This window comes from Tupaia chinensis, unplaced genomic scaffold (genome assembly GCF_000334495.1).
Source record: "Tupaia chinensis unplaced genomic scaffold, TupChi_1.0 Scaffold000434_1, whole genome shotgun sequence".
NCBI lineage: Eukaryota > Metazoa > Chordata > Mammalia > Scandentia > Tupaiidae > Tupaia > Tupaia belangeri.
Window position 1 is genome coordinate 2,616,498 of NW_006159939.1, and position 24,725 is coordinate 2,641,222.

Below are 24,725 nucleotides of genomic sequence, written 5' to 3' on the forward strand. Positions count from 1 at the left end.
ATGTCTGCTGACCCTGAAAAGGTGGTGGTCTTTAATATCAGTAAAAGGGGTCCAATAGTTGTAAGTGTTCTGAAAGAGTTTACACAGGACAAAGATAAAAGAGGTGGGTCTTACAGAGATGGGGAAGAAACAGGATTGGGTGCAAGTTCACCAGCAGAAGCTCTCTGAAGAAAAGTATTGGCTGTTCTGATGGTGCACTAAAGAGGATGCATGAGCAGCCTAAGGGAATCTGCAAACCTGAAATTATTTGGGTTGTTGGAAAAGTCATGACATTTTTTTTCATGCAAAAGTGTATCATGACTCTTCTGAGAACCCAATATGTCCTGCAAAAGTCAGCCATATAGTCGATAAAGAGCCATAGCCACGGGTGGAGCAGGCTGGCCAGACACCTCTTCTTCCTCTTAGTTCTGCAGTATTATTATTTTTTTACTTTATTATTATTATTTAACTTTGTTACAGGACACATGTGCTCACCAGAGAGAAACAGAGAGAGAACGAAAATGAGAAAGCAAGCCACCAGGTCTGGGACTTGAACTGCCATCAGTCATGTGGGAGTCCAGCACCTTAACCACCATACCACCTGCTGGCCCCTATTATTATTATTACCATTACTGTTGTTATTATTATTAATTCTGCAAGGCAATCGCTTTTCTAGGTAAATGTTATCTGCCAAACGCCATCCTGGAAATTTCGCACATCCGCATTCTATGAGGAAACTGTCAGGGCAGCAGCTTCAAGCAGACCTTGGAGATCAATCCCACCTGGATTAGCATCCCAGATCTACCCTCTCTGATTATAAGACCCTCTGCAAATTAATTAACCTCTCTGAGATGCAGCTTCTTCATTATAAAGTAGGGATTATAAGAACACATACCTCATAGACTTACCACAAAGATTCAATGAGAGAATCTAGATAAAGCATTTAGCATAATTTCTGACACTGGGCAAGTTAGTTAACCTCGCTGTACCTCTATTTCCTCTATAAGACAAGGGAAAATGAGTACCTACCTCGTAAGAGTTAGGACAATTTAAATCATCAACCCCTAGGAAGTGCTTAGAATAGCACTTAACACATTATAAATTCTCAGTAAATGTTAAATATTTTACTCCCTTAGCTATCCATGCTGTTCTTCTCTTTTCTCAACATATTTCCAAGCCAGTTTTTCATAGTCCAGACACCCAGATTACACACACTCAATAGGACATTAAAATTAACATTTCCACAGAGATGCCAAGAAATAACTGTTAAGGCTTCAAAGAAAGGTGTTGGGTGGACTATCCAAAATTGCAAATGCCAAGCCCCAGAACTGGTTTCCAAGCACTTGGCCTCTCACGACACAGAAACCCTCACCCAGAGAATAAAGAAGCACTGAGAGAGGGAGAGACAGAAAAATCTGTGATGAGACTTACTTGGAACTCTGTCCACCCTGTGAGGGGTATGAAGCCCAAGGGGCTGCCACCAAGGGACATTCAGATGGTGGCAAACGTCCCGCGAGCCACTGGGTATCTGTGTCCAACTGAGTCTCGGAAGAGGGAAGCAGTCTGGGGCAGCAAGACAGAGACCCCACACTCGGATAGGATGGGCCTCCACGGCTGGAGTAGGTCAGGGTGGAAATGGGTGAGGATCTCCAGGGATCCTTGGCTGCCAAGGGCAGAGAAGGTTAGCTTGGAGCCATTTTAATTCCTAAACAAGAGGACCACCTGGGATAACTGGGGCTGCCAACAGGGAAGGCCTGAGGAATGGGATGGAGCTGAAGGAGGTCAGGGAGCCAGAGGAGAGGCCTCCTTTACATCGAAGGAGCTGCAACGCGTAATTTGTGGGAATGGAGGAACCTGCAAAACAGCCCCCAGGAAGGCAGCCAGCTTTAAACATCTGTCAGGCCAGGAGTGAAGTCATCCCGTCACAGAAAGCCTTTACCCTCTAATGGGGTCAAAACTGCATCTGGAGAGCCACAGATGCTGGCCATGTCTCCTCTGAGAGCCAGTGGCTCCCTCTCACCTGCGCCAGACTGGGAATGGGGAAAAGGAGCTCACAGAGACCTGGCTAGAGGGAGATGAGGAGGGCTTTATCTTTGAATGAAGAAGGAAGTATCAATTAATACATTGAACTAGAGCCTTTTTTTTCCAGAAAGCATGTACACTCACCAGAGAGAGACTAAGAGACAGAGAGAGAGAGAGGGAGAAAGAGGAAAGCCCCCCCCACATGGAACCTGAGCACACTGCTATCCCTTCTTCTCCATGTGTCCACCCTGCTGGGACTTGGAGCAAGAACACACATACATTCTGTGTGTTTTTCCAGCCATCAAGGTGGGAATTCAAACAGTACAGTCGGCCATAGGATCCAGCTTTTTTAACTGCCAGGCCATGGGCCTGGTCCCTGGACACTTTTCAATATCAAATTGAGACAGTGTGTACACAACCTAAAATAGAATAGTCGATTTACTAAGAGCAAGCAAAGAGGAAAATAATGGGCCTCCTAGAGTTTTCACCCCATGCAAGAGGATTTTATCCCACTAAATAGAGTCTACAAGCCAGCAGGAGAAAAATGTTCATGTTTTGTTGACGTCTTGCGTATTTTATGTAATAACACACAAGCTTTCTCTAAGTAACATTTGCCTCCTGCTCCCCAGCCCCACTTCCCTTCAGATTTAGGAATGCCCCAAACCCTCGCCCTACCTCATCTCCTCACCTTCCCGTCCCCATCTAAGCCAGGCAGATCTCAGACTCACCTTCCGGTACTCCACCAGAAATCCCTAGTGCCCAAACCTCCTGCTGCTCCCAGCACGGGTCATGGAGCCTACATGCCTCACTGTCTGCACACATCCACCCCTCCGACTATGTCCTTTCCCCTCTTCAATGCCTGCTCAAGACAGCATCTTTCTTTTTCTTTTTTCTTTTTCTTTTGAAAGGTTTTTGCTATAGGGTGCGTGCACTCACCAGAAAGACAGAGACAGACAGAGAGATAGAAAGCAAGAAATCGCCCCCCCCAGGGGGGATGGCCACACCACAATCCCTTCTCTTCCATTCTCCTCTCAGGATTTTGGGCATGCATGCACTCGTGCCCGGCATGAGTTTAAGCCACCGAGTCTGGGACTCGAACCACAGTTGACTACGTGGGAGTCCAGCGACATAGCCATTACGCCAACTGCTGGTCCGAAGACAGCATCTTTCTAAGGAACTCTGTCCCAGTCTTCTTTAGATCATTTGGCTCCTGCCTCCCTTGCCTCCCCTGCCTTGAGGGGCATGTTTATGTGGCTTCATTACAGTCCCTTTCCCATTGCACTGGGTAGTGGGAACACACCACTGGACTGAAGGCTCCAGAAAGGCAAGGTCTTCTAGGCAGACTGATTAACTAGCACTGAACAGACACAATCTAATTTTTTAAATAGTTTTGCCAGAGTTTTCGTGTACTCATAGGAGGTGGGTGCGAGAGGTGGGGAGGAAAAGAAGAGCATCCTCATGAAGAATGATCATGCTGCATCCCCTCTCCTTCCTGTCCAGATTTTGGGCACACATGCACACACACTTGGCATGTTTTTCAAGCTACCATGTCCAGGATTCAAACCACACAGTCGGCCATGTGTTATCCAACTGCCTTAATCACCGTGCCACAGATTGGCAACCTTGTTATGCTTTAATTGCCAGAGGGCATGTGTGCTCATCAGAGAGATACTGAAAGACAGGAAAGGAATCCCCCCCCCCCCAATATAGTCATACCATCATCCCTTCTCTTCCACTTTTCTATCCTGTCCAAGTATAAATTCATTACAGCTGACTTCTGGATGAAACACAAAATCTCTCCAAAATGAAGGTATTGTAGAAGGGACCCGCAGCAGTAGCAACCTCCAGTGCAGAAGACGGCGCCGTCTCGGTACTCACAGCTGGGGAGGAACAGAGGTGCCAGCAGAACAGCTCATGCCAATGAAAGCATGACACAGTGGCCCTTCCTCTTTGGAAGGCAGTACATGCTCCGCTCCCACTCAGAGCCAGAACCAGAGGCAACGAAGCTGATTGCCTTTAGATACAGTCTTTCCCTGGCTTGGGCTGGGGCTCCCTGCACAGACTTCCCTTTCATCTGCCTTCAGAGCATTTTGTTCTCTGGCCTTAAAAACCCATGGAGATACTTCCTAAGACACAATAGACAAACTCAAAGTCAGCACATTCCAACACGCCTGAAAGAAGAGAACAGATGACGTGCACATTTCTTTCGCGACCGCATGTACCTTTCCTCGGCTCATCGTGTTACCAATTAGGGAAAGCTGATGGCCGGGTGATGAACTCCCACTCTGAGAAAAGCTCACGACACTGCTCCCCGCATGACACGGACACACATTTTGTCACTGTGGGCAAAAAGAATAACCACGAAGAACAGTTGTATTGGAGAAACAAATATTCCAACGGAGTATTCAAGACTAAATAATTTCCATATCCTGAGCATGATTTACGTTATCCGTTTTCAATCTGGTTCCATCAATTCCATATGAGGCACATTCTCTCGCTCCTCTCAGTTAAGTAACTAAGTCGACTCTTTTCCCGTCACCACCTCGTTTCCTAGAGGGTATCTCAGGGGGGCGCCAACAACACCATAAGCAGAGACTTGGGACTGAGGAGGGATAGACAGCCTTAAGATAGAGGAAGGGGACTGGGCAGGGACAGACATTGCTTGGCTCTTTGCGACATAGTAAATACGCAGTAAGTGCTTTCAAAACTATGTCCTGCCTCCAGATGTAGCAATATGGTAGTGGGTAACCTATAGAGAGAAACAGATTTGATTTGCCAGAGAGCACCTGTACTCACCAGAGACAGAGACAGAGAGAAAACACTCCCAATGTGCATCATCACACTGCAATCCCATCTCCAAATTCTGCTTTGCTAGGATTTGCAGTACACACTACACAACCATGTTTTTCAAGCCTCTGAGTTAGGATCCAAACTGTATCATTGGTCATGTGATATCTGGCTGCCTTGACCATCAGGCCATGGAGCTGGCCCTTGTGATCTTAATTATTCACTCCAAAGCTCAGCAGATAATTTTATAACTGTCAGATATGCCAAAATACCATATATATGACTATTTACATAAGACAGAAGATAATTCTCCTTTTTTGCATTTGATTTATTATTATTATTATTATTAAGAGAGATTTTTGCTATAGGTCATATGTGCTTGCTGGAGACAAAGAAAGACAGAGAGACAAAAAGCGAGAAATCATCCCCCAGGTGGATGGCCACACTATAATCCCTTATCCATTCTCCTTTTGAGATCTGGGGCATGTACACACATGCACCCAGCATGAGTTTTAAGTCTCCAGGTCTGGGACTCAAAACTCAGTTGACTACTTGGGAGTCCAGCGACATAACCATTACACCAACTACTGGTCCCTATTATTATTATTATTTTTTAATTTGCCATCAGGCACATGCATTCACCAGAGAGAGAGACAGAGAGGCAGAGAGAGAGAGAGTGAGAAAGCAATGTCAGCCATGTGGAAGTCCAGGGCCCTAACCACCACTCCACCTGCTAGCCTGGAAGATAACTCTTTCACTAGGATGTCATTTATTACCCCACATAGCCCCAAGGCCCTGGGCCAAAACTTTGGATGGTGACAGTTATTTATGAATCTCTGTTTATGTAGTCAAAATTATGACAAATTCTGGCATAACTGAATGGCATGGTCCCTTCGGCTGGTCTGAAAAAAACCAGCACCACAGCCTGGTTTAAACCAATATTCAAAGATATGTGTTCTTCACTAAACTTCCCAAAACCCGGGATTGCAGGAAGAAAGGAGAAAGCAGATCTCTGTACTGACAGTTACCTGGCTTTCTGAGTGGAGCAGAGACGATATCCACAAAGTACCCCTCCTGCTGGTGAAAAGAGGGAAGCCAGAGGGTGTTACGAGGATGCCCTAAACAAGAACTAGAGGTGTACCCTCCCAGTGAAGGTGTGTCTGCGTCTCTCACCCCAAGCTCTCAGCCATTCTCTCTGGAGTTCACCTAAAATGCCCTAAAGACAATTCCCATGAAAGCTCCAGAAACCAAAGAACAAAATACACATGAACCCATGGCCTGAATTTCCTTTCTTTCTCTGAAAGGCACAGGAATATCACTAGTGTTAACCTATTTAGTGCACTGGGGGTACATATCAGCTTTGTTCCTTCTCTAGAGCAAATCATTGACAATGTGATTTCTATTACAAATTCCACAGAGCAGCTGTTTTTCCTTTTCTTCTCTTTTTCATTTTTTATGCATTTATTTATTTATTTATCTATTTATTTGTTATGATTTTGAAGCCACCTGGTCTGGGACTTCAACCGCAGTTAGCCACATGGGAATCCAGCACCCCAGCCACTGCGCCACCTTCTGGCCCTGTTTTGTTGTTTTTTAATTTTGCTATAGGTGTGCATTGAAGAGAGATGAGACAGAGGGAGAGGGAAAGTGAGAAAGAACCTCCAGTAGGGATGGCCACACTACAAGCCTTTCTCCTCCACTCTCCTTTAGGGATTTTGGGCGTGCCCACACATGTGCCCAGTGTGTTTTTCAAGCCACTGGGTCTGAGATGCAAACTGTGCTGTCAACCACGTGGGATACAGCCACCTAAACTTCCACGCCACCAGCTGGCCTACAGCTAACTTTTTATTTTAGATAGATTTTGCTATAGAGCGTGTTTGCTCACCAGAGAGACAGAAGGCAAGAAATCACACACCCCCACACCCAGGGGTAGTGGTTACTGCAATCCCTTCTCCTCCTTTTTCCTCTCAGGACTTTGGGTAGGCACACACACATGGCCAGCATGAGTTTCAAGTCACTAGGTCTGGGACTCGAACTGCAGTTAACTACGTAGACTCCAGTAACATAACCATTATGCCATCTGCTGGTCCTGTAAAAGTAATTTTAAAACAGGGTATTGAAAATGTGCATAAAAGGAAATACTAGAACTAATATAAACTTTTTTAAATATTAAAATTAAATTTTAAATAATATAGCAAAGAAAACACATAGAAGAAACACAGCAATTATTACACACATATTAGCTACAAAATAAAATGCCCTCTCACTAGGAAGGACTAGCCCTATTAGATATTAAACATATTATAAAGCCTCTGAGGACCTGCAAATGGCTTAGCAGTTACATCGCTGGGCTTGACCAGCCTTGGTTTGAGGCCCTGACTTGATCACCCAGGGGGTGACTTCTCACTTTCCGTCCCATTATCTCTGTCTCTCTCTCTGGTCAGCATACATACTCTAGGGCAAAAACCCCTACAAAAATATAAAAATAAAAGCCTCTGTAATTGAAGCAGTGTAGAACCAGGGCATGAGTTGACAGATCTATAAAATAAAATCGAAATTGAAAGTCCAGTAGAATATTCCAATAGAATAGAAAGTCCATAAATAGACATATCAAAACTAGGGCAAAGATGGCCTGGTAAAACTAAATTGCATTTGGAGAGGAAAAATAAATTAGAGCTTAACCTATACTATATATGAGAATAAACTTAAATTTCAAGTTTATTCTCATACATCTACATCTAGATTCACATTTAAAACTAGATTTACCAAAATATAAAGACAAAATAGAGCCATTTGAGTACCAGAAGAAAACCTAGATGAAGTCAGCAAACATCTCTGTATTCAAAATCCAAAAGCAACAAAAGAAATGACTGATAAATATGATTACATAAAAAAATAGCATGACAAAGCAAACTCAAAAGACAAATGATAACCTGAGAGAAAATATTTATAACACTTTACACAGATAAAGGCCTAATATTCCAAGATATAAAGATCTCTCAAAAATTAAAAGAGAAAACTAAATATCCAAGAAAAAAATAGGTTAAAAAAATAAAAAGACAGCTCACAAATATATATAAAGGTGGCATTTTAACATAGGAAAAACTGATCAACTTTGCCCAGAATAAGAAAAATGGTGGCAACTTGGTTTCTAGCCACAGGAAGATAGAATGAATACCGAAGGCACAAGAGTATGTCTAATTCTCTGGTTAGATTAGAATCAGTGTGAGCAAAATTTGTAGACCACTCCCCAAACCCCCAGCTCTCCACACGTCTTTCAACAGAACTTTTGCTGGAAAGGGGTGTTCAGCTTTATGCACTGACGTGATCTGAAATTTCTAGTGCCTCCTGTCTTTCAAAAGCGCTAAGAGCATGAACTTTGTGTGGATTCATTTTTTTCTCAATAACCTCTACTGCTTTTTTTTTTTTAAGAGAGATTTTTGCTATAGGGCACATGTGCTTGCCAAGGAGACAGAAAGCAAGAAATCACCCGCTGAAGGGATGGCCATGCCACAATCTTTTCATCTCCATTCTCCTCTTGGAATTTTGGACACACACGCACATGCGCCTAGCAAGCATCTCAAGCCTCTAGATCTGGGATTCAAACCACTGTGGACTGCATGGGAGTCCAGCGACATAAACATTATGCCATCCCAACCTCTACTGCTTTTTAGAAATGTATGGACATATTTGAATTCAGATTGCCAGCATTACCTCAGCTACTCAAAGGTTCCCTGAATACGTGATTTTGAATGAACGAGAGCATTCAATGCTATTATGACTTTATTTAAATGTAGAAAGTGGGTCCAGCAGATGACATAATAGTTATGTTGCTGGATTCACATGTAGTTGACTATGGTTCAAGTCCCAGACTCAGTGGCTTAAAACCCACGCCGGTGTGTGTGTGTGTGTGTGTGTGTGTGTGTGCGCGCGCACGCCTGCACACATGCCCAAAATCCTGAGAGGAGAATGGAGAAGGGATTTCTGCCTGGCCATCCCCCCTGGGGAGTGATTTCTCACTTTCTGTCTTCCTCTCTCTCCAGCAAGTACATGCGCCTATAGCAAAAAACCTGTCTTTAAAAAAAAAAAAATGTAGAAAGTGAAAATATTACAACATGTAGCATGTATTCAATTTTATAGGATCTCCTAATATAAAAATTAAAAGAACTGTCATCATACATTGTGAGTTCCAAGAAAACATAATTTCTAAATTAGGAATACTAGATTCAAAGTGGTAAGTCATTATCAGGCTAGTTTTGATTTCAGTACTCTCATATGTGTGTTTCTCCTCCCTTCACTGTCATTCTAAACATGAAGGGACCTAAGCTTGTTCTATTCTTTGCCAGACTCTTGAGGGTGTAAAAAAAAAAAAAAATCACTTTTAGAAATTAAGTAGAACAAATTTGAAACAAGACAGCATTGCTTTTATCTTTATCCCATTTTTGCTGAATATTTGTACGTGAGTTTAATTCTTGGGTGCAAAGACCACATTTCATTCCATAATGAAAAGGACCGACCATATTTGTAAACTAACTGGGGCATAGCGTTTAATCCAGATTTGCAGCAAGTCTTTACCCATACTGCAAACCAGATGGAGAATTTAACTTTTTATAGTATCTAGCAGCTGTCTTCTTTTGCTGTTCACATGCCTACAGTCAAAACCCATAGTGTGCTCCTAGTGATGTAAGTAAGAGGCTTAGAAGTCGACTTTTTCAAAGTTTACCCTGTTCCCCTTCTAAAATATTCTTAAAACATTTATCAGCTTGATGGTAAACCAAATAAGCAAACACGAGGGAATCCCATCCAAATGTAGCCTTGGATTGACTCGGTAGGTAACTTCATTTCACCACAGGGTGGCTCACCAATGTTTTACTGTGTAATGTTCACACAAATTGGGAATAAACATCGATGCGTTGCCCTCCTATGTAACTTAATGCTCAATAGAAAACCATCATTTAAAAAAAATTGGCAACTAAACCTTACTGGACGGAAAGATGTGCATACGGTTCGCCATTCTCTGGTACGCACTAAATCAGAGCCTTAAAGAGAAATAGGTGGGAAGCACAAGTTAATGTTCTCATCAGAGAAGACAAATGGTAAAACAGATGGTAGAATATACAGCAATTCCAGCTCTTTATCACTTCGGTCCTTCCAGAATTAAACATTTAGACCACAATGATTCTAAAATATATCCGTGAAAAAGCAAAAAAAAAAAAAAAAAAAACCTCACAGAAAAGGCATGCAAATTTTCCTGGAATTTGAGCCACTGTCATGGAGATGGGATTAGCCTGGGCCTCGATAAATTCAGAGAGTGTGAAGATTAATCTTTTAATACAAAATTAACATGTGACCCAAAGCTCTCTGGTGCTTTCTGGCTCTCAAATGGAAACTGTTTTTGCAAGTAAGGTTTTTTTTTTTTTTTTTTTAAGACTGACCAAACCCTCAGCTGGATGGTGATCTTTTATGCATACCATATACTCAATTTTTTAAATACTCATTTTGATGGTAGGAGCCAAGAGCAGCTATATGTTAAACAGACCTATACAACCCTCAGATTCCATCTCACTGTGAAATTTCACTGTGATATGTAGGCAGAGATCCATTTGCAGAAAAACATTAATCAGTATGACTTCAGCCTCAGTTTAAAGAGTGGCAAGGGTAGGGAGGAGGACAGTGGAGAAGAAGGAGGAAATAAATAGGAGAAAGCAGAGGTGCAGAGAAAAGCAGTGATTTGGGGTATCCTAAATTCCTACTGTGAGTGAGCCTGGTAATGGACTCATGGGAAGAAGAGACATGTACAGTAAAAACAAACCAGCCAAGCGTTCCTACTCTCTTACTGCTGCCGCATAATGACTGTGGTATTAAATGAGTCCTTTCCTTACATAGGAGCAACATCGAGTGTTTACAAAAGTGAACTGATTTCAAATAAAACAGAGAAATATTTCACAGTTCAGCCTTAAGGACCATAAAAGTCAAACATAATAACAAAAGCAGGCCCAGCTGCGCTAATGCAAAAACCAGAGAACCCAGCTTGGCAAGGATGGGCTACATGGTAGGCCCAGGATCCACTCCTGGACCAGCCGAAAGTGGACCCAGCACAACAGTGTGCACCTGTAATCCTGGCTGGGCACGCAGACTGTGGCATAGTGAGATCCTGCCGAAATTTCTCTCTGCCTCTTAAGAAAGTCCTTTGTCTCTAACTAAGCTTTTCCTTATTTACCGCACACAAACGAACCTTCAGGTATTAGAAACTCCTATTGCCATTGTGAACTCTTTTTATCTCATTGAAGCATTTATTCAGAAACCTACAAAATGAAGCAATGATACAACTGATCGGGAAAATTATTAAATCACTGAGGGGGACCAGCAGGTGGCATGGCAGTTAAGATGCTAGACACTCCCACATGACCAACCACAATTCGTGTCCTGGACCTAGTGGCTGGCTTTCGGTGTCTCTCTCTCTCTGGTCAAAGTAAAATAAATGAATGAATAAATAAATAACATTAAATTATTCTTTTTTTAAAAAAAAAAAAAGAAAAGAAAGAAATCACTGAGGGGCTAGCAGGTGCCATGGTGGTTAAGGCACTGGACTCCTGCATTGCCAACCACAATTCAAGTCCTGGACCTGGTAGCTTGCTTTCTCACTTTCCCTCTCTCTCGCTCTTCAAATTAAAATAATAATAAATAAATAGATAGATAGATAATTCTAAAAAAAAAAAAAAGAAAAGAAAAAAGAAATTACTAATTCACGTATACACAACATTCAAACAGCAACACATACATCAGGACTTACACAATTGGAAGTAGCAGTCAAAATTTGCAATTCAAGGGACCAGCGGTTGGTAGCAGTTATGTCGCAAGACTCCCACATAGCTGATCATGGTTCAAGTCCTAGACTCGGTGGCTTGAAAATCACATTGGGGGCATGTGCATGCATGCCTAATATCTCAGAAGGAGAATGAAGGAGAAGGAATTGCAATATGGCCATCGCTCTGGAGGAAGTGATTTCTCACTTTCCTTCTCACTGTGTCTGTCTCTCTCTCTCTCTCTCTCTCCAGTAACCACATGCACTCTAAAGCAAAAACCTCTAGAGAAAAAAAATGTATGATTCAATTTCTCTCAAAACTTAGATCTAAACTGTGTGCAAATAGGTTTAAATTTTCTGTCAACTACAAAAGATGGTATTTTTGCCATTACCGAAACCTCACAGCACATCTGGTCAAACGGAATGATTTCTCTCTAAACAAAGGAGATGATCATCTGGCTCCCTACAGTAAATCCAAACGGGCCTGGACATGTCTTTTTGACCCAGGTTGGGTAATGTCAAACCACGGCTTTAAAGCATCCTAGTGTTCCCGTCTTTTTGTGCATTCCAGTTGCCAAAAGTGGACTCTCCAGACTCAGGTTAGGTCAGATGATCTGACAAATGCCAGATTCTGGTCCTAACTGGGATTTCAGAAATAAAGGGGTTATGTAGAGATCATAATGGTGGTAGGGATCAGTAGTGGCTCCTTTGGCAGCCAACCCTCTACCCCAGCCAGAAGATAGCCAAAACGAGTATATGTGTACTAAAGGCCAGGACAATCATTCCCATCAGTGATGCAACTACAATGGCAGGATGTCTTGTGTGTTGAATAAGATCTCAATCATGTTTCCTTCTTTTCTCTCAGACTTCCCATTCCTTGCATCCAACTTCACCTTAAGATATAAAGCAATATGAAGACCTGCCCAACCTTCTGATAGCTCCTCCTAAGAATTTCTGAGCCCAGGGAACCAGCAGTTAGCGTAATGGCTATGTCGCTGGACTCCCCCGTAGTCGACCGCGGTTCGCGTCTCGGACCCGGGGGCTTAAATCTCACGCCGGGCACGTGTGCGTGCGTGCCCAAGATCCCGAGAGGAGAATGGAGGAGAAGGGATTGCGGTGTGGCCATCCCCCCTGGAGGGTGATTTCTCGCTTTCTATCTCTATGTCTCTCTCTGTCTGTCTGGCGAGCGCACGTGCCCTATAGTGAAAACCTCTCCAAAAAAAAAAAAAGAATTTCTGGGAACCAGCAGTTAGCGTAATGGCTATGTCGCTGGACTCCCCCGTAGTCGACCGCGGTTCGCGTCTCGGACCCGGGGGCTTAAATCTCACGCCGGGCACGTGTGCGTGCGTGCCCAAGATCCCGAGAGGAGAATGGAGGAGAAGGGATTGCGGTGTGGCCATCCCCCCTGGAGGGTGATTTCTCGCTTTCTATCTCTATGTCTCTCTCTGTCTGTCTGGCGAGCGCACGTGCCCTATAGTGAAAACCTCTCCAAAAAAAAAAAAAGAATTTCTGAGCCCAGACTATTAATAACAAAAACTATGCACCAATGAAAAGTCATTTCAAAATTGTCTGTACTTGTATAACGTTTGAGCAGGTTTGCTTGCAATCCATTATGAAATATTGGGGTTTGCCAACGTAGGGTTCCTCAGCTGGAACACAAACCCACTGCATGCACAACAGCCCTACGGGCCACTCTGTATCCCCTCTGTGGTCATTGTAGGAGCAAGAGGAGGTATGCAAATATGAGGCTCATGCTGTTTCTTATGCCATGGTTATAAGTCTTTTGTCTCTGACCCAGGACTCTCATGTCTTCTACTCGCACTTAGGAAACTATGACAGGCTAACCTGTTAACTTGAAAGCAGAACAAAATCTTACACTCTGCAGTTCTTTTCCATTTGTGATTTCTTCTGAGAAAATGAAAACAGCTAAACAATAGCTGGAATGTCACCTGTTTTGGAAAACACAAACTCTAAGACTATTGTTGCTTCAGATAGATTGAGAAAGCAAATGTGGTCAAGAGAAAAGAGTGGTGTGTAGTGTATATTTAGGTCAATGCCTCTTTATCGTTAAGACATTGATCATTCTCCCAGCAGCCAAAAGTCTTGGCTGCTGGTAGCTCACAGTTATATCACATTCTAGAAATTTCCCTCAGCAGAAAGAAGCTGCCTCACCCAAAGTTAGGTACTCTCCCGAGGGGCAGCCTGCATCCAGTGATGAGATACAAAGGCCTGTATGTCCCCTTGCTTCTATTCAGGATGTCACCAAAAGGCCATACTAGACCCCGAGTTGTCCGTGGGATCCGTAAGGTGACTCTCAAAACTCTATCTAGTTGAACTCCCCTCTCTGCTCCATCCTGCCTCCCTCACCTCCATGTAGGTGATATTTATGAGAGTATCACCCAGTAAGCCTCCTGCATGGAAATCTCAGATTCTCAGAGTCTGCTCTTAGGAAGCTGACCTGAGGTGCAGAAGTCCTTGCTTCTCTTTATCCCCAGGATTCTCACCAGCATCTTGTGACCAAGCCTAGACCCAGGAGAGTCCTCCACCATTTACAACTTTCTTCCTCACTTCATTCTTACATGTGCTCAAATTTCTGACTAATTCACCAGTAATCAAACACTGATCTTTAGGGATATTTATTTAAAGTCCCAAAGGGCATATGAAAAGTTATTTAAGATCAGTCTCTTTAAAGTCCTCCTGGATGGAGATGGAAGCTCACTGGCTATTAAATTCTCAACAGACCAAGTTAAGCTCCTGAATGCTTACCTTTTCTGAACTGTGTACATTTTCTAAAACAGTGGTCTCTTGCTAAGAGAACCAAGTAAAAGCTACTGGGGCATCAGCAAATAACAGGTTAGGAGACAGTTAACAATTATCTGAATGACACAGTCAGATTAAACAGCCAATATCATTAGGTTTTCCTAACTATATTCTATTAAATGGTGTTTTCTGGATAGAATAGGAGTTTCTCTCTCTGAAAGATCTGAAGGCTGAGACTGGTTTCTTAACCAAAACTTAACATCAGTTAATCAAATACTGAGGGTTTTGTTTTGTTTTGTTTTGTTTTCTTTAATTCCAAAATCCTTATGCATGGGACCAAGGACATTTTGAAAGGAGTATAGAAAAAGTTCCTTTCCAATGTTCATTTACTGAAAAATTTGGTCTTAGCAAAACAGGAGTTGGGTTTCTATCTTTCTTCTAACAGCTAATAGAGCCAAAGAGTCTAAAGGCACAGGACAATCAATTTTACTCAAAAAGAAAAAGTAAAAGCACCAACTTTGCAACCTCAGAGCAAACAAATTTGCTCACCATCCAAATCAAAAGTTCACCCAAAGGTAAATCAGCATCAATTGCTGGTCTTTTTTGCAACAGAAAAAAAACAAATACATAGGCCGCTGGCCTCATTGCAAGACAGTGTTTATAAAACATCTAATGCAGTGTTTCCTTGCCAATTAAAAGTAAGCATAGGATTTACCTTTCAATTTTAATATCTTCGTCTCCCTCTTGTGCTAGTAATAGAAGCCAAAAGGATTAAGGAAACCATTGGACACAGATTTGCAAGACTGTCTTCACAGAAAATTACCTTCAAGGTAAAAAGGAAATGCCATTAGGGCGCTGAAATCGGGGTAGACTAGATTTCCTTTCACAATAATTGGTACAACTTGAAATAAGTTTGTATTTCTAATGTCAAAGTCTGACTATCTGGCCATCACTGTGATCCTGTGAGCTATGTAATACCCTTAAATAAAACCCTTTCTGTTACAACTGGCAAGAGAGGATTCACACCAAGAGCAGTAAACTACAGAATAACAAATGTCAAAGATTTTGTAGTCAATAGACGTACAATAAAATAGGAATCTTTGGCCTGTTTTCTTCCTGGGCTGGGTGGGACGGCAGTGAAGATCTTATTACTATTACGGGACTGGTAATTCATTGCACATGGAGCAAAAGTGTTACTTCCATGTGCATTTGTCGTAACATAGAAGAAGCACCCACTGCTGGCAAAACTGAGAGACTTCTACTTTCACACAGCAAAGCTAAAAGAAAGAAAATCCCAAGTTCAATACTTAAATTCTTGGCTCAAGTCCCAATCACAGGATAAAGGGTTTCTACAACTACCCTTAAAAAGTATCTAGTAGTTGCTTAGCTGAGACCACTGAAAGTCAGACACAGTGAGATCTTCAATCTTTCCGATTGTTTTGAAGGTTGATTTCCCAATCTTTCAGTAAAGTAAAAGTTAGGGAACAGACTGAGGAAAAAGTGGGGTCCTGTAAACTGGAATGGAATCTACTGATACCCCAATCTCTGAAAACCACTGAGGCTTCCTTACCAGATAAAGTAGTTCCCTCTTCCATGGAGTCTGTTCCAGACTGACAGGAGCCTTGATTGTATACATCTCAGCCAAGGTTTCACTTTTCAAGGGCTGCCTTCCTCCCCATGTTCTGTTCCTCATCCTTTTGTACCTACAACTAGAGACACATTTTTGGGACCAGCAGTTGGAGTAATGGCTGTGTAGCTGGACTCCCATAGCCGACCGTGGTTCGAGTCCTGGGCCCGGTGGCCAGGTGCATGTGTGTGCATGCCCAAGATCCCAAGAGGAGAATAAAGGAGAAGGGATTGCAGTATGGCCATCCCCCCGGGGGGTGATTTCTCGCTTTCTGTCTCTCTGCCTTTGTCTTTCTGGCGAACACACACACCCTACAGCAAAAACATCTCAAAAAAAAAAAAAAAAAAAAAAAAGAGAGATCAGAATATATGACAAGAAGAAGAATGAAAAGAGCTGGCTAATTTATACCACCAGAAACCTAGAGAAGAAATATGAGAATAGATTTTTGAAGAGGCTAAATTATAGAAGAACATAATTTTAGACTTATTAAACTTACAGCTATGGAACCAAATACTAAAAATTCTGGATTCAATTTACTAGTTCTAAGTAACCCAGGTTGCTTCCAACTGTTCCCTTAGTTGCTTCACTCACATCTGGACTCAGTGGTGACCTGTGCTAAATGAGGCTAAGATACCAGATGATGTAATAAAGTGGGGGGAAAATGCAAAGTTCTACAGAGGCAAGAGTACTAAACTAAAACTATATGCTACTTGCTTATCAGTTCTCAGCTGCCCCCTAAGAAGGCCCAAGGTCTTTACCAGGGCATTGAGAAAAACTGAAATGCTGAGGAAAGTACAAACTCCTTTGAAAAGCACTGTGGTGGCTGAATTCTATGGATCAAGATACAGTGGGAAAAGTTGCCCTTGAAATGGGCAATAAAGACTTCAATAAAAAATTTCAATAAAGGCTGTGGGACCTCATAGTGGAAGAAAACAACAGAGTCACGTAACCACAAGAGACAGGAGGAGCCTGCTGATGCTCATAGGCAGCAAGGTTAAAGTAAACAAATATTCAACTTGCTTGATAGAGTTTACTTCAAAAGCTATTACTGAAAGGTCATCAACTTTTGTGCGAGGCTGACTAAAATGTGGATATTCATATATAGAAGGTCAAAACATCTGCTGGGTGGAACAGCTCTGGGTTTAAAGCTATAGAATCAAGCTGATGGTCAAATTGTCCTGAATATTGAACATACACGAACGATTGTTTCTCTGAACAAAAGTCTGTTTCTAGTTGACTTGCTGTGTCTATTCACACAGAAAACTGGGTTAAAGTTGTTCCAAGTGTATTTCTAAAATTAAAATTATAAATTATCTTTAGAATGATCCCAAGGGGAAAGTTTGATCCAAGAGTCACACAGAAAGACCTTTAAACACACTCAAATCTTCCATAAGAAACTGAATTGCCACTTCTTGAATCAGAAATTGTTATTCCAGAAGGATCCTGCTACTTTCAAAATTATACATGTAAAATGTCTTGAAAGTAGCAAAAAGGAGGTAACTGCATGCCAAAATCCATGAGCTATAGCTAAGGCTATACTCAAAGTCAAAATTATGCCATTAAATTTCTTAAGAATCTCTTAACATTAAAAACTAGGTAAGTACTAAATATAAGAAATTTAAAATAGAACTCAAAAAATGCCAAACTAAAATAAGGGTGAAATTATTTGAGATAAAATTTTAAATTTCATCAGAAAGCAATAATAAAGAATATATAAAGCAAAAAGTTGTTTCTCTGAAATTACTTTTTTAAATAGATAAGTCAGGCCAGCCTCATAGCCTAGTGGTTTAGGGAGCTAGGTCCCACATAACTGACCACTATTCAAATCCTGGACACAGCATCTTGATAAACATGCCAGGAATGCGTGTGTGTGTGTGTGTGTGTGTGTGTGTGTGTGCGCACATCCAAAATCCCAGAAGGATGGAGAAATAGATGAAAAGGAATGGTGTGATAACTATTCCCCATTAGGGAGTGTTCTCTCTCTCTCTCTCTCTCTCTCTCTCCCCCCCACTTTCTCTTTCTCTTAGTCTCTCTGTGGTGTAAACATTCTGGCAATTAAAAAAAGAACAAAGAAGATAAATCCCTTAGAAAACATGATTAACAGAAAAAGAGAAAAAATATATATATACATCCTTAATATTAAAAATAAGTGATAACCCTTATTTTTAAAAAAATTATTTTGTGCTCACCTGGACAGAGATGAGGAAGATGAGGAGTAAAAAGCACCCCCCAGAGGCGATGGCCAATCCCTTCTACTCTATTCTCCTCTCGGGATTTTGGGCATTCACACACATGAACCCAGCATGCTCTTTGACTTGCAGAGACCAGGACTCAAACCATGCAGTAGGCCATGTGGGATCCAGCCACTTTAACCACCATGCCACCAGCTAGCCCCACAGACTTTTTTTTTTTTTTATCATGGTAAACTTCAGATTTTTAAAAGTTATTTTGAAATCATAGAAGAATATACATGTAAATCTATGAAAATTACTTCAGATGCATTTTGTGGGTCACCTCAGATTCCCTTAAGAATCTGCCCCTCACCCAGCTGCCAAGGTTACCATCACCACTTCATCTACTGACAACTCTGGTTATCTCTTTCTGTCCTGAAGTGAATGCAGGGTTTTGAAAACAGAGTCTCCCTCACACGTTCTTCAGTCCAGAGCCCAGAAGTGCTGGCATCCCCTAGTCCAACTCAATCAGACCCAGGTAGGCTATGAGTTCTCCTACCACTTCTGGAGTCCAGGGAGGACTCCATAGAATTAACATTCCACAAGTTAGTATCTGGCTTCCCCAGCTGCTGCCCAAAGAGGCCAAATAATGACACAGCCTGGACGTTCAGGGAGTGACCATCCCATGGGCAAGCATTGAGCAGTGGGAGATATGAGATGTGAGAGAGCTGGCAGATAAATTCATCTCCCTTCAATAGACTTCCAACACGTACCTCCAGTGTGCACATCTGGCGTGTCCTGTCTGAGCACCGTACCTTCACACATCATGAGGCAGTGGTGAGCTAGGTAATGTAGCAATCGCACTTGTTTCCCGCTGTCCCTGTCTTGTTTCCATTTTTCCTCTCACTTTCTGTCCCACGATTTCTCCTCCCAATAGCACTTCAACACTCAAGCCCCGCTTCAGTCTCTGTTTTCTAGGGAATCCAAGCTAAGACAGTAATAAATGTGAAAATTTAGATAAAAGGCTTGGTTTTCTACCCAAAAAAGGACAACTATTTTGACCAAAGAGGGAAAAATCTGAATAGATCAGTAATCATGGAAGACACTGGAAAGCAAAGGGCTGTCATTTTCAAAAAGATACCTGGCCTAGGTAATTTAACAGCTGAACTGTAACTCATTTTTAAACTGCAAATAATTCCTTACCTATTTTCTCTATTCACAACCATAGAATTCATTTTGTTTTATGCATTATCATGTTCTTATTAACATAATATAATAAAGAGAGCTGAAAATAAAAAAAGAAAACTATCGGCAAATTTCACTCATGAATAAGGATGCAAACATTTCAGAATGGTATCAAATAAATTCTTCTGGCACTGTATTAAAAGCATAATTCATCATAACTCAATTTTATTTTTTACGTATTTATTTATTTTTGTAATTTTCCCAAGGGTGCATGCACTTGCTGAGAGAGATAGAAAGAGAGAGAGAAAGAGAGAAAGTGAGGACGCATCCTCCAAGGAGCATGGTCACACTGCAATCCCTTCTCCTTCACAATCCTCTCTGAGTTTGGGCATACACACATACACACACACACACACACACACACACACACATGCCTAGTGTGTTTTTCAACACACTTCGTCAGGGATTCAAACTGCACAGTGTTGGCCATGTAGGATCCAGCCACCTTAACCACCATGCCAATGACTGGCTCAGTATTGGACTTCTTTTATAACAGAACTAATCCCATTAATGAAGGCTCTGCCTCCATGACTGAATCACCTCCCAAGGGTACCCCCACCTCCTGCGACCACCGCCTTGGGGGCTATTTTTCAATATATTAATTTGAAAGGGATATAAGCATTAAGATATAGATACATAGATATAGATGTTATATATGTACATATCCACACACACGTGCATATTAATATATCTCATGACTATAGAGAACTTTAAAAAGCCAGGCATTATCATATGCTCACATATCCAGAGGTGTTACTTTGGGCAAGGATGGATCTAATACAGTCCTGGATGTTTCCCATCTTTCAAATGAAAGTAGTCACCGATTCTCAACTCCGATAATTTTTTATACCATTTAATGTAGAAAGCAGCAGAACCTGCAGCTTCACTGGCTACCAGCTGCAGAAAAGCGATCCAATTCTGGCTTAAGATTAATTGAAGCAAAGAATTTAAGAAGAGTGCTAAGAAAAAGAGGTGAGCCATTGCCCAGCTGCAGTTATGGAAGGCAAAGTACTGTATATCCTGAAATTAAAATAGGAACAAAATATGTTCAGGTACGGTATTCTTGGAGAAATGTCTGCATATACAATTAAAGAGGATAATTAATGTTTCCATTCCAAACTCATCATCTCTTGGAAGAAAATGAGAGTTATGTTGCTCTTTTTAGCGAAACTCAGAAACTGTCATTAATTAAGTCTTTAAGTAACGAAGGAACCACAGAAGGAATCTTAAGGGCTATTGCTTTCATTAGAATGGCTTAATTCTTTACATACACAGATGGTGTTTCCATTTTAATAGTCATATAGAGAATAGTTAATAAAGTTTTTTCCTAACCATTTTTGCAACTCACATTTTGCTACTCAGAAAAGCAGTGTATATATATATATATGTGTGTGTGTGTGTGTGTGTGTGTGTGTGTGTGTGTGTGTGTGTGTGTGTGTGTGTGTGTGTGTGTGTGTGTGTGTGTGTGTGTGTGTGTGTGTGTGTGTGTGTGTGTGTGTGTGTGTGTGTGTGTGTGTGTGTGTGTGTGTGTGTGTGTGTGTGTGTGTGTGTGTGTGTGTGTGTGTGTGTGTGTGTATAAATACATATAACTGGTAATGCTAACAGTCAAAAATGAAAACTATCCCAGTACTCTTCTCTCAACACCTTTTTTATTGCTCATCTGGATTGGTCTGTAGGTTCAATGGCCAAAGAATTAATTAGAAATGTCTGTTCTGGTAGAAAAGTTGCTGCTATTACTGAATCTGTGATTTCTTTTTAAAACTAGTTTCAAAAGTTAAACTATCACCAAATGGTAAAAGGCTCTCTCAGTAGAGCCCTCTTCATTATTATTATAAACTGACTGTAATTTCAGAGACGGCTTTGTGCCATTTTTCCATGATGTTGGGTAAGGAAATATCCAAAGGCACTCACTCAATATTTCTGAAAGTCCCGCCGAGTCGTTCCTTCCAAACCTGAGACCACACACTCAGATGGATGTTGAGATTTCCTGATTTCAAGACTAAGACAAATGATAAATAAGCCAAGCAAAACAGGATGAGGGGATCATGTTTGGGCCAGTTCTTGCCCAACAGACTTTCTGACGTGTATGATCGTTATAAAGTTGAACACTCCCCAGTCAGGGGCCTGGCATTTCTTGTGAGAAGAAAACCACTGTAGATTGACAACTATAAAAAACCTAAGAAATCAATACATGGAAAGAGAAAGTCGATGACGATGAACATAGTGACACAGGAAACCAACTCAATTAGGACCTTAATGAAGTGTTTCCCCAAAACGTCCATCATTAGATTCAATGACTTGGAAATCAATATGACTGACACAAATCAGGCATTCGATAATAATTGAATAAATAAGTTAGAAAGCTTAGGCAGACTGCAGAATGACTTAAGGATTATTTTTCTCTAGAAATTTAATTTTCAGGCCCAGACACAATAGCATGTGCTGCTACTTATCAGGCTGAGGCCACATGGGAGGACTTGATTTGATTGTTGGCCCACTCTAAAAAAAATTGGGGAACAGTGGTCAAATCTATAGTACCAGTTATTAAGGAGGCTGAGGCAGAGAAGTTTTTGGAGCTGGGCAAAGGGAGTGCAGGGATCTTCCCAGAAAGCATGTGTATTCACCAGAGGAGACACAGAAAGAGAGTGAGAGAGAAAGAGACAATGTGCCTCCCCCCAGCCCCCAGGGAGATGGTCATGCCACAATTCCTTCTCCATTTCTCCTTACTTTGGGAATTTTAGATAGATGCACAACCTCAGCACACTTTTCAAGCCACTAAGTCTGAGACTCAAACTACACAGTCAGCCATGTGGGACCTAGACACCTTAATGACCATACCACCAGCTGGCCCAAGAATTTCAGTATAATGAATCCTATCAGTCAATCAGGAAACCAGCCCATCAATAAAGTTTGCAAACCTTAACATTGAAAGTTAGGAAAAGCTGCGTGTATTCCTAAAGGGGAGCACAAAGAGCCAACTGAGGAAAACATCAACTTACATTGTCTTGAATGACCCTCAGTACAGTAATTCATATGTCTAGAATTTAATGCATTTCAGTGATATTAAAGTATCCATGGTACAAGAAATGTTGTATAGGTCCAGGCCTATGGCCTAGTGGCTAAGGGAGCCAGATCCCAACTGAGGTCCAAATCGCAGTCCTAGCAGCTTGAAAAACGCATTGGCTGCATATGCATGCATATCCAAAATCAGATGGAAAGGTAGAGCAGAAGGGTTTGTGGTGCAGCCACTGTTCAGAGGTGCTCTCTCTCTCCGGGAATTTAAAAATAAATAAATAAATGCTATAGAGAAATACCTTAAAAATACTATTTTCATGGCCGACCCAGTGGTTTAGTGGTTTAGTAGTTAATCCTACATAGCAGACCTCAGTTCTGATCCCAACCCTGGTGGCTTGAAAACCACTCCAGGAATGTGTGCATGCATCCCCTAAACCCCAACAGGATGGAGAAATGGAGGAAAAGGGATGGCGCATGACCACTCCTTCTTGGGGAAGTGCTTTCTCCATCTCTCTCTGGAAAGTGCGTGTACACTCCAGCTTATAATTATTTTCAGATCTCTACTTAGTAAAATAAACAAAAATGGGGGAAATTGAAAAGTAACAAAAGAGATGCTTCCTGGGTCTCATCATCAACAAGAAAAGCAGAGAAGTAATGGTTAAATGCCCATAACGTTTTTTGATATGATATGAATCAAAAAGAAATCACACAAGAATCAGTGTTTTCTTTTTTCAAAACAAAATTGCATTCCTTTTCTAAAGTGTGTTATTTGGCTTCATATTTCCCATTAATAACTCTTATTGTTCTTTTTAGATTAAAAACCAAAAACATTATCTTTTCCCTTGTGGATGATAAGCATTGACCATTCAAGTCACGGGAAAAGTGGAATACAGGGGAAAAAAGAGAACTCCAAACTAATGCTATCGTAAAAGGAAAGCCTAAAAGAATAAAGAAGGAAGGATGAGTTTCCCACTCAAATAAGAGTGCAGAGAGTTTTTATTCATAACGACGCAGGCTTGCCCACCAGACTTTCTGCTGAGCATGATCTTTACAGAGTTTAGCACTCCCGTATGTAGCCTAAGAAATCAATACATGGAAAGAGAAAGTCGATGACGATGAACATAGTGACACAGGAAACCAACTCAATTAGGACCTTAATGAAGTGTTTCCCCAAAACGTCCATCATTAGATTCAATGACTTGGAAATCAATATGACTGACACAAATCAGGCATTCGATAATAATTGAATAAATAAGTTAGAAAGCTTAGGCAGACTGCAGAATGACTTAAGGATTATTTTTCTCTAGAAATTTAATTTTCAGGCCCAGACACAATAGCATGTGCTGCTACTTATCAGGCTGAGGCCACATGGGAGGACTTGATTTGATTGTTGGCCCACTCTAAAAAAAAATGGGGAACAGTGGTCAAATCTATAGTACCAGTTATTAAGGAGGCTGAGGCAGAGAAGTTTTTGGAGCTGGGCAAAGGGAGTGCAGGGATCTTCCCAGAAAGCATGTGTATTCACCAGAGGAGACACAGAAAGAGAGTGAGAGAGAAAGAGACAATGTGCCTCCCCCCAGCCCCCAGGGAGATGGTCATGCCACAATTCCTTCTCCATTTCTCCTTACTTTGGGAATTTTAGATAGATGCACAACCTCAGCACACTTTTCAAGCCACTAAGTCTGAGACTCAAACTACACAGTCAGCCATGTGGGACCTAGACACCTTAATGACCATACCACCAGCTGGCCCAAGAATTTCAGTATAATGAATCCTATCAGTCAATCAGGAAACCAGCCCATCAATAAAGTTTGCAAACCTTAACATTGAAAGTTAGGAAAAGCTGCGTGTATTCCTAAAGGGGAGCACAAAGAGCCAACTGAGGAAAACATCAACTTACATTGTCTTGAATGACCCTCAGTACAGTAATTCATATGTCTAGAATTTAATGCATTTCAGTGATATTAAAGTATCCATGGTACAAGAAATGTTGTATAGGTCCAGGCCTATGGCCTAGTGGCTAAGGGAGCCAGATCCCAACTGAGGTCCAAATCGCAGTCCTAGCAGCTTGAAAAACGCATTGGCTGCATATGCATGCATATCCAAAATCAGATGGAAAGGTAGAGCAGAAGGGTTTGTGGTGCAGCCACTGTTCAGAGGTGCTCTCTCTCTCCGGGAATTTAAAAATAAATAAATAAATGCTATAGAGAAATACCTTAAAAATACTATTTTCATGGCCGACCCAGTGGTTTAGTGGTTTAGTAGTTAATCCTACATAGCAGACCTCAGTTCTGATCCCAACCCTGGTGGCTTG

General features: G+C 41.6%; 1 pseudogene; it reads left to right on the top strand.

Annotated features, from left to right (window-relative positions):
- Positions 1–24,725, top strand: part of LOC102487296 (ATP synthase subunit d, mitochondrial-like) — a 66,013-nt pseudogene continuing 41,288 nt past the window's right edge.